We start from the raw sequence: 14,093 nt of genomic DNA, 5'->3' as shown, positions 1-14,093 counted from the left end.
AAAGCCAAGACTAGATTATGGAATCCTGCTTACTTTACCTTTCTGCACCTTACTTTCTCTACTGGTATGTCCTAGTTATTTTTAAATCCTCAACAACAACATGCTCTTTTAACTGTTTCAGTTTCCCTCATTCTTGTTTACTTCTGTTCGTGGTTCTGCAATCAAGTTACAATACTAGCATGTTGTAATATGTTCCCTTTCCCTTTAGATTAATGCTCCCCCTATGTGTGTTTTTAAAGCATATTTTGTTAGTCACTTGTTGTGTACATGTTGTCTTATGAATCCCAAACCCTCATATCCCTTCTATGTGTCTATGTTCCTTTGGCTGGTTTGTAGTCATGCCAGCATCAGCTATTGTTGTGCATTACTCAAACTTGACCCTCTTTGAATGGCTATTGATTCTGTGTAGTTTTGAGTTTTACTACTACTGCTGATTGTCACTAATTACTTTCAAAAATAGACTATCAGTCCAACTTTTTAAACAAAATCTCTTTCAACATGTGTTCTGCACTTCCACTATATTTTTAGAATCTAGGTTCTGCCCCTCTTGTGTGAGCCTTGCCTTGGGACTCTTGAGCTCCCTCTGAACTTGGACACATAAGAGCTGGACCTTCCACATTGCACCAATTCTGTTTGGTTATGCAAATCTGGGTGTGAGCACTGACCGGGATCCCTTGAGGTCCTTAGGGAACTTTGACACACCCAAGTATGAGAAAGGCTTTGAAATATTGGCACTGAAGTGGTTCATTACATAACCTAGAGAGGAAGTCAAGATCAGGCTTCCTTTGGTTGTAATTTCTTATTTCTGCACTTCTTTTGTAATTCAATCATTTGTTCTGTAATAATTTGTAAACAATATCGGGATGATTAGTGAAAAGGGTGGTTAGTCATATGTTGTGGGTAAATTGGGTAGATAGCATGCCTATAGGGTCTATATCGATTCCAAGCAAGGCCTGTTAGATATCATGCATATAGGATCTGCTCTGGTTTAAGATAAATTCTACTTGCTTTACTTTCACACAATTAGAAACCATGTCTATAGGATCTAAATGGCTTTAATAATAGAGATCATGTCTATAGGGTTAAAATCAGCTTTATAATTAGATATCATGCTTATAGAGTGTAGAGTAATTGAAGTTCAGTTTTCATTGCAACATGTATTCAAATTCGTCTCCTTAGAAATCATGCCTATAAGTTCAAAAGTCAGCTTTAATAATTAGATATCATGCCTATAGAACTTAGCAATCGCACTCGCACTCAGCACTCGCACTTAATAGGTACCTACGGTCACTGGGGGTGTGTACAGACTCCGGAGGGGATCCTTCAGGCCAAGTGCTATAACAAGCCACCTCGTGGCATAAATCACTCAGGCACTTGGCCTCACTCAATCATAAATCAGTAACAACATGTTGCGGCATGCAGCCGATCCCATAAATATCCTCACAGATCAGGCCCTCGGCCTCACTCAGTCATAAATTAGTAACAACATGTTGTGGCATGTAGCCCGATCCCATAAATATCCTTGCAGATCAGGCCCTCGGCCTCACTCAGTCATCAATCTCTCCAGTCTCTCGGGCTCTCAAAAATCATATAAACAGGCCAAACAGAGGTAATGTCATGTATCAACAATGAACAGCAAGAGACGGAGGCATAATAAGCAAGAAAAGCTATGACTGAGTACAAAAAAGCAATTAGCAGCTAATTCAGTAAGTACACGACCTCGCAGGTCTCAAAAGTGATCACATAAGGCCTAAACATGATTTCTAACATGAAGTACAGTCAATTTCTATGTAAACAGAGGGAACGTGTATTAAACAGTAGGCCAATTAATTCCACAATCTCGCGGGACGGACCAAGTCACAATCCCTACGGAGCACGCCCGCACGCCTGTCACCTAGCATGTGTGTCACCTCCAAAATAGTCATACGACACAAAGTACGGGGTTTCATACCCTCAGGACCAGATTTATAACCGTTACTTACCTCAATCCAAGCAAAATCTTACTCCGCAATGCCTTTTCTGCTCAAATCGACCTCCAAACATCTCGAATCTAGTCACAATTAACTCGATTCATTCAATATATATTATAGGAATTAATTCCATATAAAAATATTAATTTTTCAACAAAATCCGAAATTAACATAAAAATCGCCTGTGGGGCCCGCATTTCGGAATACGACAAAAGTTACAAAATATGAACCCCCATCCAACCACGAGTCCAACCATACAAATTTTACTCAAATCCGACTCCGAATCGATGTTCAAATCTTGAAAATTTTATTTTTATGGAATTTTAGAAAATTCCTCCATTTCTCCTCAAATATCAATAATCTAAAGCCAAAAATGAAGATTTATTCATGGAATATAATCATAAGAGTGTCAAGAACACTTACTCCAAGAATTTTCATAACTTCTCGCTCAAAATTGCCCAAAATTCGAGCTTGGAAGTCCAAAAAATGAGGAAAATTGGACTGCTCATCCTTTACATTGTTCAGAATTTTCGGGGTACTGTTCATGCTTGTTACTCTTCACGGATACTGTACACAGATAGTGTTCACACAGGTGTGGTCACTGTTCACACGTGCAAAATATGCAGAAACTGCCCAGAAAATTTCAGTAGATAAATACAAGTTCGAATTGATCCGTTAACCTTCCGTAATCCACCTGAGGCCCTCGGGACCTCAACAAAATACACCAACAAGTCTTAAAACATCATACGAACTTACTCGAAACCTCAAATCACATCATAAAATGCCAAAACCGTGCATCACACCCCAATTCAAGCCTAATGAATCTTAGAGCGTCCAACTTCTATATTCGATGCAAACCCTATCAAATTAAGTCCGAATGACTTCAAATTTTGCATACAAGTCATAAATAACATAACGAAGCTATGAAAATTTTCAGAACTGGATTCCTACCCCGATATCAAAAAGTCAACCTTCGGTCAAACTTTCCAAAAATCTTCTATTTTCCAACTTTCGCCAAAATGCGCCGAATTATCCTACAGACTTCCAAATCCAAATCTGAACATGTGCCTAAGTCCAAAATTACCATACGAAACTATTGGAATCATCAAAATTCCATTCCAGGGTCTTTTTCTCAAAAGTCAAATCTCTAGTCAAACTTAAGAAATCTTTAGTCTTAGATTTCTAGATTTCGTTAAATGTTGACTGAAGTCAACTTAGTTGAGTTTTAAAGCTCTAGTTCACAATTTAATCCATTTTTCACATAAAAACCTTCCGAAAAATTATACGGACTGCGCACGCAAGTTGAGGAATTATTGATACCACTTTTCAAGGTCTTAAAATACCGAGATGATATTTTGGGTCATCCTATTCCAGGTATTGCATTGAGGTGATCTATATTATAAATAAACCTAGGACCCCCTTTTATTTTTTACAAGCATGTTTAGCTTATAACTCTTTTTCTAAAATCTTGCCCTTTTAATAATTGTTTGCACTTGGTGTTTAACTTAAATCCCCTCTTAATTGAGCCTTATTTGATTACTTGCTAATTGCACAAATTCACAAAAAAACTATCTGGCTGGGAACCACACTAGTGGATCCTGAGGGGTGCCTAACACCTTCCCCTTGGGATAATATCAAGCCCTTACCCTATCTTTGGTTATCAAACATAGTCGTAGTTAAGCCTTATAGGTGTCCTAGTGCACCCTAAATCATTAGGTGGCGACTCTTTGAAATACCCAATTCCCAAAAGGAAATGAGTCATTACACCCCATAAATGTCGAAACCCGAAACTCCTCTCCGACGGAAGGAGAAAAAGGGGGCGCGACAATTCAAAATGGGTGTTATTAAATATTGTTTATAGTACATTTTGGTAGTTCATACTGAAATTTGATCACATTTAAAGTTGATTTGAGGTGATTGAGATCGAATCTTTCAGCTGAAAATCGAAGAAGAACACAGTTACCTAATAGTATAGTGCTACGGTATAGAATATGTTGTAGGAGTATATAGCTATATTGCAACAATTTACTATTATAGTATACAATATACTACAACAGTATACTGTAATAATCAAAGAACAACACAATTATCTAATAGTATATCATTACGTTATATAATATGCTATAGGAGTATATAGCTATAATGTAACTGTATACTATTATAGTATATAATATACTATAACAGTATATTATAATAATGTGCAATATACTGCAACAGTATGTTGTAATAGTATACAATATACTATAATAGTATGCTATTTTAATGTAATAATATAATGTTGAATGAAGAACATAAAATATCATTTTCATATATTGTATGCTATTTTGGTATATAAAATAATTCAATAGTATATAGTTTACTACAATAATATATTGTTATAATATACAATATGATATTAGAATTAGGTCATTTTGAATATTACTTTTTAAAATTTTTAACTGGATCCTTTTTAAATATTTTAACAAATTTCTCATGCTTTTTAATTTTTGTTTTCTCAAAAGAGGTGTTAGATGGAATTCAATGGAGATGTTATTTATTGTAGTAGAAGTAGATGATGAAAATAATAATTATTTCTCTCTTCTCGATATTAACTTTTATGGGCAGCCAACGATTTCACCTCTTGTTGGCTTTCTCAGGTTCTCGCTTCCCTCCTACTTATGTAATGTGTCAAGAATAAATTAATAGCACAATTTAATCTCACAGTTTAACAATAGCCTCTTATGACGTTCCATTTAACTTTATGAAAGTATAACCACAATCACGATTCTCCTATCTCCTTTCACTAATAATACTACCCACAGAAGGTGCAATGAGTAGGAAGAGTAATTAGTTTGGTGGGTAGAAAAATTAATGAGTAGGTAAGAGTAATTAGTTTAGTTTTTGTGGGTAAGGTTATAAAACTCTCCCCACTCATTAATAACAGCATGATTATTTATACACTGTATTAAATCGGTTATAATGCACTCCCATATTATTCGTATAAACATACTTCAGATCTAGAAGTTATTATGTTTTATTAGGATTTACCTTTTATCTTTTTATTTAATTAGTTTAACAAAAGGTCTCATACTTTTTGGTCAAACATATATATTAACAAATCAAGAGTAATAACTTAAAATGATGAGATATGTAGGCAAATGTTCTAGCCTAAACCCCTGAAATATTGTGTACTCCAAATTAATTTTTCTTGATAAAAAGCACGATAACAACAATAATAAATTCACTGTAATCCCACAAGGGGGTCTCGGGAGGGTAGTGTGTACTATAGGTGTTTATCGGGCGGGCTGGGACGGGTTGCACAGAAAAAGATCAGCCCGTCCATTATCGGACCAGGTTAGTTAGCGGGCTGGGATAAACGGACTGGTAGTAGGTTGGGAATTTTCGGGTTATTTTGGGCCCGTTCGGGTTCGGGCTTAACGGGTTCGGGCGGGCCGGACTAGTGTAATTTTTTTAATTAACTTTTGTTTTTCTTATTCAATGTTATTGATAATTAAGTGTTTACAAACTTTTAAGGCTTAGAATTAAACTTTGAAGTTTAAACTTTACATTTTTAAATTTGAAATTTATATTTTAAAATTATAAAATTAAAATTAGAAAGTAAGTGGCTACAAAAATTATTTAATAAGACCAATAGGCAAATTATTTACAAAATTGAAGTTTGCATTTAACAAGTAAATTAACGAAAAAAGAGTAAAATTAAATTTTCATGCATAATAATATTTCAAATTAATCTAACAAACTGAAACATTAAGCATAAATACGTCTAATAATTTTAAAATAACACAAATTGTCTTAAATCAACTTAAATACGAATTTCTGGAGTACGCTTAAGACAACTCTTGATATACCTCCTTAAAGAGCCTGTGCTACACTTTGGCGAAGATTTAAGACTTGACCATAGTTCTTGCACTTTACTTTCTGAGCTTTTTCATTTTTTTCTACCACCTCAAAGTGTTCCCAAACATATGAGTGCACTCTAGAAGTATGGGGCATGATTTAACTTGAAGTCTTGAATTGAGAATTTGAGTTTGAGAAATGAGAGATGAGTGAAGAAATGAAGATGGGGTGTATTTATAGTGTTTCAAAGGGTTAATTGATAGACTGAAACTTGATAGTAGATACTTGATATCATACTCTACTTGAATACTTGATATTTGATAATAATAATTTTGTAATGGCTTAACTAAATAATTGATGAAACTTGAAATAATAAGTAATTGAGAATTTGAGATTTGAGAATTTAAGAACAATAATATCAAGAGAGAATTAGAGTAGTAACTAGTAAGAGAGTGAATTGTGAGAAAAAATGAAGAAGAAGAAGAAGAAGAAGAAGGGGGGCCATATATAGGTTTTAAAAGGTTAAAAATGTAAATTTTCAATTATTAGGGGTGGGAGGGCTATATTTTTAATGGGGGAGGCCGAAATGGCCATTTCTGCAAAATCTGACCGTTCCCCAACGGTCATTTCTAAATTTGATCGTTGGCAACGATCCAAATAATTTTAAAAAAAAAATTCTCAACGTTAACCAAGCTGAAACGGGCTGCATCCTGTTAACAACCCGTTAACGGGTCACGGGCTTAGCTGGTACGGTGCACCGTTATCCAAAACATATTCGTCCAAAACCCGCCTCCCAACCAACCTGTCCCAGTCCGCACAATAAGCAACAATAACGGGCTGAACCGGGCTGACCCGGGTTGAAGCGGGTTGAAAAAGGACCAGCCCGGCCCGGTTAACACCTTTAGTGTGTACGTAGACCTTACCCCTAACTTCAAGAAGGCAGAGAGGTTGTTTCTGATAGACCCTCGGCTAGGAAAGATAAACGGCAGAGGTTGTTTCTTGATAAAAAGCAAATAGCTAATTATTGTTTGACTGAAATTAATTACTCCTACTTTAATATCCGTTATCTTATATTGACTTATTTTAATCATTAACAAATTTGACGACCAAATAAAAAACCAATAAATATCCAAACAGTTCAATTTCAAGTGAGCAAGACTACACCATCTGCAGCAGGGTTTCCTTTAGATAAAGTTACAAATGATAAATATGTATAAAATCTTGTGAAGTGAATTATCGGTTAAACCTGAAAGAATTTACTAGCAAGCAGAGTTACAGAGAGCAGCCATGTTGATAAAGATGGATCAGGCCCATTCTACAATTATGAAAGAACACTGACCTTGGTCTTAGGTTTGAAATTATCACTGAAGCAAAGATTGCAATTAAAAAAAAAGGATGGAATTTCTAAGTCATCTATAGCAGGATTGTATCATTTTTGCAGCTTCGGCCTAGTGCAGATTAAGGATTAAATTGAATGTGATGTTTAAAAGAAATTACTTCGATTGGAAGTGGAAACTGGAAAGCATGGCTTTACTTACCGGTAGTTGGAGAATTTTGTGCTTCAAAATCAGTGGCGTTTACACTGTACATTTCCCTGAAATTCAATTTTCGGATGGCGTTTGGTCATATATTCTCAAAATTATTTTTAAAATTTTAATTTGAGTGAAGTTTGGTTTGAAGATAAAAATCTATTTGGACATAATTTTTTAAAACATATTTCTGTGACTTATACTCATAAGTTCTAAAAACTTTCAGAAATACCCAACAATATCAAACAAACAAACTCACTAATCTTGTATACGTAGAAGTTAGAACCTTCATCGTTACTATTCATTATTATTATCACAAACGATAGTCTCTAAACATAGATAAGTTTGACACCAAATTATCATTTTTATAATAAACTACATATGCACTATCCTAAAACCATAACCTGATGTTTTAATATCAACTGCTAATACCACAATTACTAGCCACTATAATTCTTCAAACTGCAATAATAATATTACAAGATCCATCAATCCAAAAGAAAATAATAGTAGTAATAGCTGGTGGTTATTTGGGTCATAATAGATGTTGTGATTTTTTATAAAATACAAAAGTTTGGGGTAGTTTTTGAAATTGTTAAAAAATCCAACGGTGATATTTTGGGTCAAAAACAGGTTTAGAGCTAGTTTTGAAATTTGAGAATTTTGTTTTCAAAATCTGCTAAAACATGGATAAAATCTATAAACAAACATGTTTTACCAAAAAAAGTTTGGGAAAAACTTGGCAAAATCTACGGCCAAACAAAATTATATTTTGTACATGATGAAAGTAGTTTGATAGATGTCAAACGTTTACTCATATTATTTGAAAAGAATTACTCTGACTAGTCTTAACTCGCTCTTTCATTCTTGAATGTATATTTTGCCTCATAGTTAGTATTTCGCATGAGGTAAAGTTTATGGAAGAAAGGATCTGAAAAGAGTTCCTAGCTAGATCACTTAGGCCAATTCGTTAAATTTTGAATATTTCATCTTTTTTTTTTTTTTTGCATCTTTTATATGTGGACTACGAAGAACTATGAAAATGATTACTTCCTCTACAAAAGTTGAAGATTTTAAAAATTTTAAAAAAAACGTGTTTCTTCTTAAACGAACTTTCCTCTTCCTTCAAAATATGATTGTACTTTTCTTCCACTTATTACATGTAACATAACTAGCCAATATTTAAGAAAAAATTGCAAAACCATAGCAGTAATTATTGATTATCATTTCTGGCAATTAAATATTAATATGTTGTAGCAGCTTCCAACAGCGGAACCTTCTTTTTGCCGAGATTCATGCTTATTTCAGTGCTTAATTGCATGTATTTCGATTATTATTAGTTTGATATATTTTCTTTTATAAACTAATATTTTACTTTTTATTGTAGTAATCATAATATCACCAATACATCACTAATTTATAAGCAGTGGAAGATAAAGATTTAGGGCCCACTTTATGATAGATAAAAATAGGATTAAGAAAATATATAGTATCAATCTGATAGGTATAATAATGGTTTATTTTATTTGAAGTATTTTTTCCAAATGAACCTATCAATGTATTTCAAGAATTTAAATGTATGCCATATGTATTTGAATATTTAACTCTATAATGATGGTATAATTTAAGTAACAACAAATATTTCAAGTATGATTACATCACTGGTATGCATTTTTTATTATTAACTACATAATATCATTGGGAGGTCTTATATATTGTATAATGCTAGTATATTAATAATTTATTGTGATGATTATAATGTGTTGTCATGTATTTGCAAATTATACATATGGTATAATTTTAATATAATAATGATACGCCGTATTATACTAATATAATAGTGGTATATACTGTGTGGGATAATACTGAGTATGATGTTGTTGTTGTTGTAATAATGGTATCTTAATGTTTTAGACTTTTTAGATGTGGTTTCTTTTATGTATATTAGTTTTAATATTATACATGAAATAATAGCTGTATAATTATAGTATCATGGGTGATTTATATGCCATTCGAGCTGTTAGGTGCCATCACTGTCTCCCGGGTGGAAATTTCGAGTGTGACAGTTGGAGAACCTGGTAGTGCTTTCATGAAGTAAGTGATATTCTAATGCATTTTTACTTTAGAAAGAGATCCATAGAAAGAAAAAGGAAATGATTCCATCTGTGTTGACTTCACGAAGCAAATCAAGTTAGAATTTTTAAGGTTCGGAGAGAATGCGAGAGAATAGTTGGAAGGCTAAAAATATGGCAGAAATTAGGGAGTACTGAAAAAGTATAGTTTTAGTATAATAGTGTGATAGAAGATTAACAAATTAATATGGAACAAAACTGATCCCTTGATTTGTGGGAAAGTCATGAACGTTTAATTTTTCAAAATCTATTCTATTTGTAAATAAATCTGCTAAATTTGGAATAAATGACAAATGCTTTCCTTTATATAAATAGTCTCACAAAAGTGCTCTACGATGTAAAAATCCCTTGTGTGAGGAAAATCATTATTGGGTTGGGTCCGTCTATAAAGGGCGCTAACTAGCCCGTTAACCCATTAGCTAGTCCTCCTCCTAAAATACTTATAAGATATAAATACACCATTACAGGTGTGGAAAAAGATAGCTTTTCCATTAAGCGATGGCTAGGGTTCATGTGCAGTTCTTTACATTGATTTTTAAGCTGCAGAAACAAGGGAATTCATTCGTCACGTGAGGGTTCTCGTGACACAAGTCGTAGTTATTGCAGATCGATCTCCATAAGTCTCCTAATTTAGTATTTAGGGTTAAATACTTCACTTCGAAACAGATATTTTCTAAATACTTTCTTAATTAATATCCAAGCAAGACTAAATGCTAGGAAGAAAAGAGAAGGAACTCTGTGAGCCAGCCAGCTCTGGTGAGGTTTTTTAGATGCTGCTGCATTAATGGCAATTCACTCTTTGGATATGTTGAATCAAATGTTATCTGCATTTAACCAGTGGTTTTTATTCTTATTGTAATTCCATCATATTACTAAGAATATATGAACAATCTCAACTAGGCACTCCAGCCATCTCCTATTATTCTCACTTACCATCAACATGATCATACAAGGCACACTTTTTTTCTTTTTCTTTTTTCTTTTTTCTTTTTTCGTCTTCAGACTACTTATGCACACCTTACGTATTCCATTGAATACTTGTTATCTGAAACCAATACAAGCATCGGATAACTCCTTCCTCCAAGATGTAGAGATGTCAAAAAGTTCAGTCCACAAACTTATTTAGTAGTGTATTAATTCTTAAACAAGTAGTTTTATATAATTGTCATTTGTCAATAATATTTTGGCCCCTACTTCTCCGCTTGAAAAATGCTGGCTCTACAAGTAGACAAATCGTCCAGAACCCTCTAGTGTGTGTGTGTATATATATATATATATATATGAGGAAAATGTTCTACGTGCGATACGATGGATGTAAAACATTAATAATTCGGTGATTAATAGGTATAAGCAGCAACGTACGCTTATATGGAGCAAAAGCATAAATCTTACTATTGGTACAAAATCTATAAAAAGAATAAATGACGAAGCAAAATAAGATCATGAAATTAGATTATATGTGGTTTAATTTACATTCCCAAGCAAAGAGGGAAGTCGATTAATTAGGTGGAAGTTCCTACATTTAATTCTAGGGGCCAGTGGTACAGTACAATGTTGATAGTGCTAAGAATTTGGAATTTTAAAGTTTCTGCTATGCTAAAGAATATTCAAAAAATTTACATGTATAAAATTATATATATTACCTACTTAAGTAGTACTCTATCCGGTTCACAATAAGTGACCAATTTGCTTTTTCATTTTGGTTCAAAATAAGTGTCCAGTTATGTAATCAAGAAAGAATTCAATATATTTTTACAAAATAACCCCTATATTGTACATACCCCTAAAAAGTTTTCTTACTCCTCACATTAAATATTTAATTAGGGATAGTTTAGTCATAATAGGTATTTTTGTATAGAATTTAGTATTTTTTTAATGGGCGTGCTAAAAGCAAAATGAATACTTATTGTGAACCGGATGGAGTATAACTTTATGGTCTCCCTGCTACCTGCAGGGAAGGGGTTCCCAGATTTGGTAGTTAGGGGAATTTATATCTTAGTTTGATGAAAAACTTATTTGAACTATATATATATATATGACATGTATCTTTTACATAAGGTTTATTATTTAATCATAGATAATTGATTTAAATTTTACTTTAATTTGACACTTAATTTGGTAAATTAATATAACTTGGACGTTCATGCACTATGTTTGAATTTCATTTTTTTTCACCAGAGGCGGATCCAGGATATGAAGGTTGCGGTGCCACTATATATATATATATACACACGCACATACCTACCACTAGCCAAAAAGATCGAATAGGAAGAATGGATGATTCAGTTAATTTTTGGTTAATCCAGTTAGGTCTTTTATTTAAAAGAGGAAAATAAGTTCGATTTTAGTTCAACTTTTTTACGCTTGATTTACTAATTCTAGATAAAAGTACAAAAAAAAATCACGAAAGTACGTCTGCAATTAGAAAATTTTCTTAAAGAGTAGCTTAATTACTATATAATTTTTGTTTGATTTGATTAATTATTATTATTCCATACAATTTAATTGTTGCGTTATATGATAATTATTTCCAAAGCCAAAATTTTAAAGTTATCAATCTATGAGAACCAACTTAAAACCTCTATTAATCAAGACATTTTTTTCAAAAGCCAACAAATGATACTGCTCAAGTTATATTCCAATATATAAATTTATCTTGTATCACTAGAAAGAGAGAAACTATAGATTACTAAGAATTTTAAAATTACGTATTGAAAGAAATTTCTTATGAAATAAGATATAATTGTAGGATGCATGTCACGATCCGGATTTCTCACCCTTGGGAGTCGTGATGGCGCCTACTAATGAGAGCTAGGCAAGCCAAACCTTAACTATCTAATTCCTTACCAAATTACTTCCTTTTAACAATTACGAGCAATAACATAAAAATAGCAAAACTTTAAATAATTAAGCGGAAGATAACCATGAAATGTCTGAAGGCTACGTCTACTACAACTTTTAAAACCTCAAATACCCCAAAACCTGGTGTCACAGTATCACAGACTGTCTAAGAGTTTCTACATACAAGGTCTGAAGAAATGCAACACACTGTTTCTGAACAAAGGAAATGAAACAGGAAATAGAGATAGAGGGAGACGCCAGGCCTACGGACGCCTACAGGTCTACCTTGGGTCTCCGAGTGGACTGAAGGAAGCCCTCCAACTACTATCCGAAAGCTGCTCCGGGATCTGCACACAGTGTAGAGTGTAGTATCAGCATAACCAGCCACATGTGCTGGTAAATGCCTGGCCTAACCCCGGCGAGGTAGTGACAAGGCTAGGACCAGACTCCAGATAAACCTGTGCAGTTCTATAATATATGGCAGAAAAGTAAACAGATAATAAGCAATTAAAGCTAGGGAAGGGGAACATGCCTCAGGGATAGCTGATAAAGCAAAATAGCAAGGAATAAATAAGGAAGCTCACAATATAACTTCTAACACAAATAAGGAAAAGTAAAGACAACTTTCACTTTCAGTTTCCATCTTGTTGCAGACGTGCAACCCGATCCCATTTCTCATATCTTTTGGTAGGCGTACCACCCAATCCCATTTCATAATATCTTATGGTAGTCGTATTACCCGCTCCCATTTCATAATATCTTGTGGTAGGCGTACCACCCGCTCCCATTTCATAATATATTGTGGTAGGCATACCACCCGCTCCCATTTCATAATATCTTGTGGTAGGCGTACCACCCCCTCCCATTTCATAATATCTCACAATTTCAAGAAATCCCGGAAAGGGAAAATAATCAATATAATAACATCCCGGTAAGGGGACACAACAATGTAATAATTTTCCCGGCAAGGGAACAACAATATTGAAATAGTCATTCCGACAAGGGAGAATCAGCTATAACCAATCTCAACTTAGCTTGTACTCCGTTCAATTATTGAAAATGCTCAATCATAGAAGGTCATTATGTAAAGCACCCAAGTGTCATTTAAGAACACACCAACTTTCAATTTAAGACTCATGGTCATGCTTGACACCAACTTATAGATACTCGTCACCATGCCTATACGTCGTACTCAACAAGAAGCAAATAGCAAATATGATTCAACTCATAATCCCTCAAGCTAGGGTTAGACCAAACACTTACCTCGATGCCTTGATCACCACTCAAGTCTCAACTATAGCTTTACCCCTTGATTCCACCACCAATCCGCTCGAATATAGTCACAAGTTACTTAATTACATCAATAAGTGCTAAATGAATCAACCCCAATTCATGAAAATGAGTTTTTCAAAGTTTTACCCAAAAGTCAAAAATCATCCACGGGCCCACGTGGTCAAAATACAAGGTTCGGACCAAAACCCGATTACCCATTCTCCCACGAATCCAAATATATAATTTTTTTGAAATTGGACCTCAAATTGAGGTCTAAATCCCCAATTTTAGAAAAAAACCTAGGTTCTACCCAAAACACCCAATTTTCCCAATGAAAATCTTCGATTTGAAGTTGAAATCATGTTAAAAGATGTTAAGGAGTGAAGAAAATGAGTTAGAAATCACTTACCAACATTTTTGGAGAAGAAAGGTTGTTTGAAAAATCGCCTCTTCTGTTTTTGGGGTTTTGAAAAGTGAAAAATAATTGAAATTCCCGTTTATTTATATCCTTT

Source organism: Nicotiana tabacum, chromosome 10 (genome assembly GCF_000715075.1).
Source record: "Nicotiana tabacum cultivar K326 chromosome 10, ASM71507v2, whole genome shotgun sequence".
In the NCBI taxonomy this organism is placed as follows: Eukaryota; Viridiplantae; Streptophyta; class Magnoliopsida; order Solanales; family Solanaceae; genus Nicotiana; species Nicotiana tabacum.
This window is presented reverse-complemented; position numbering follows the sequence as displayed.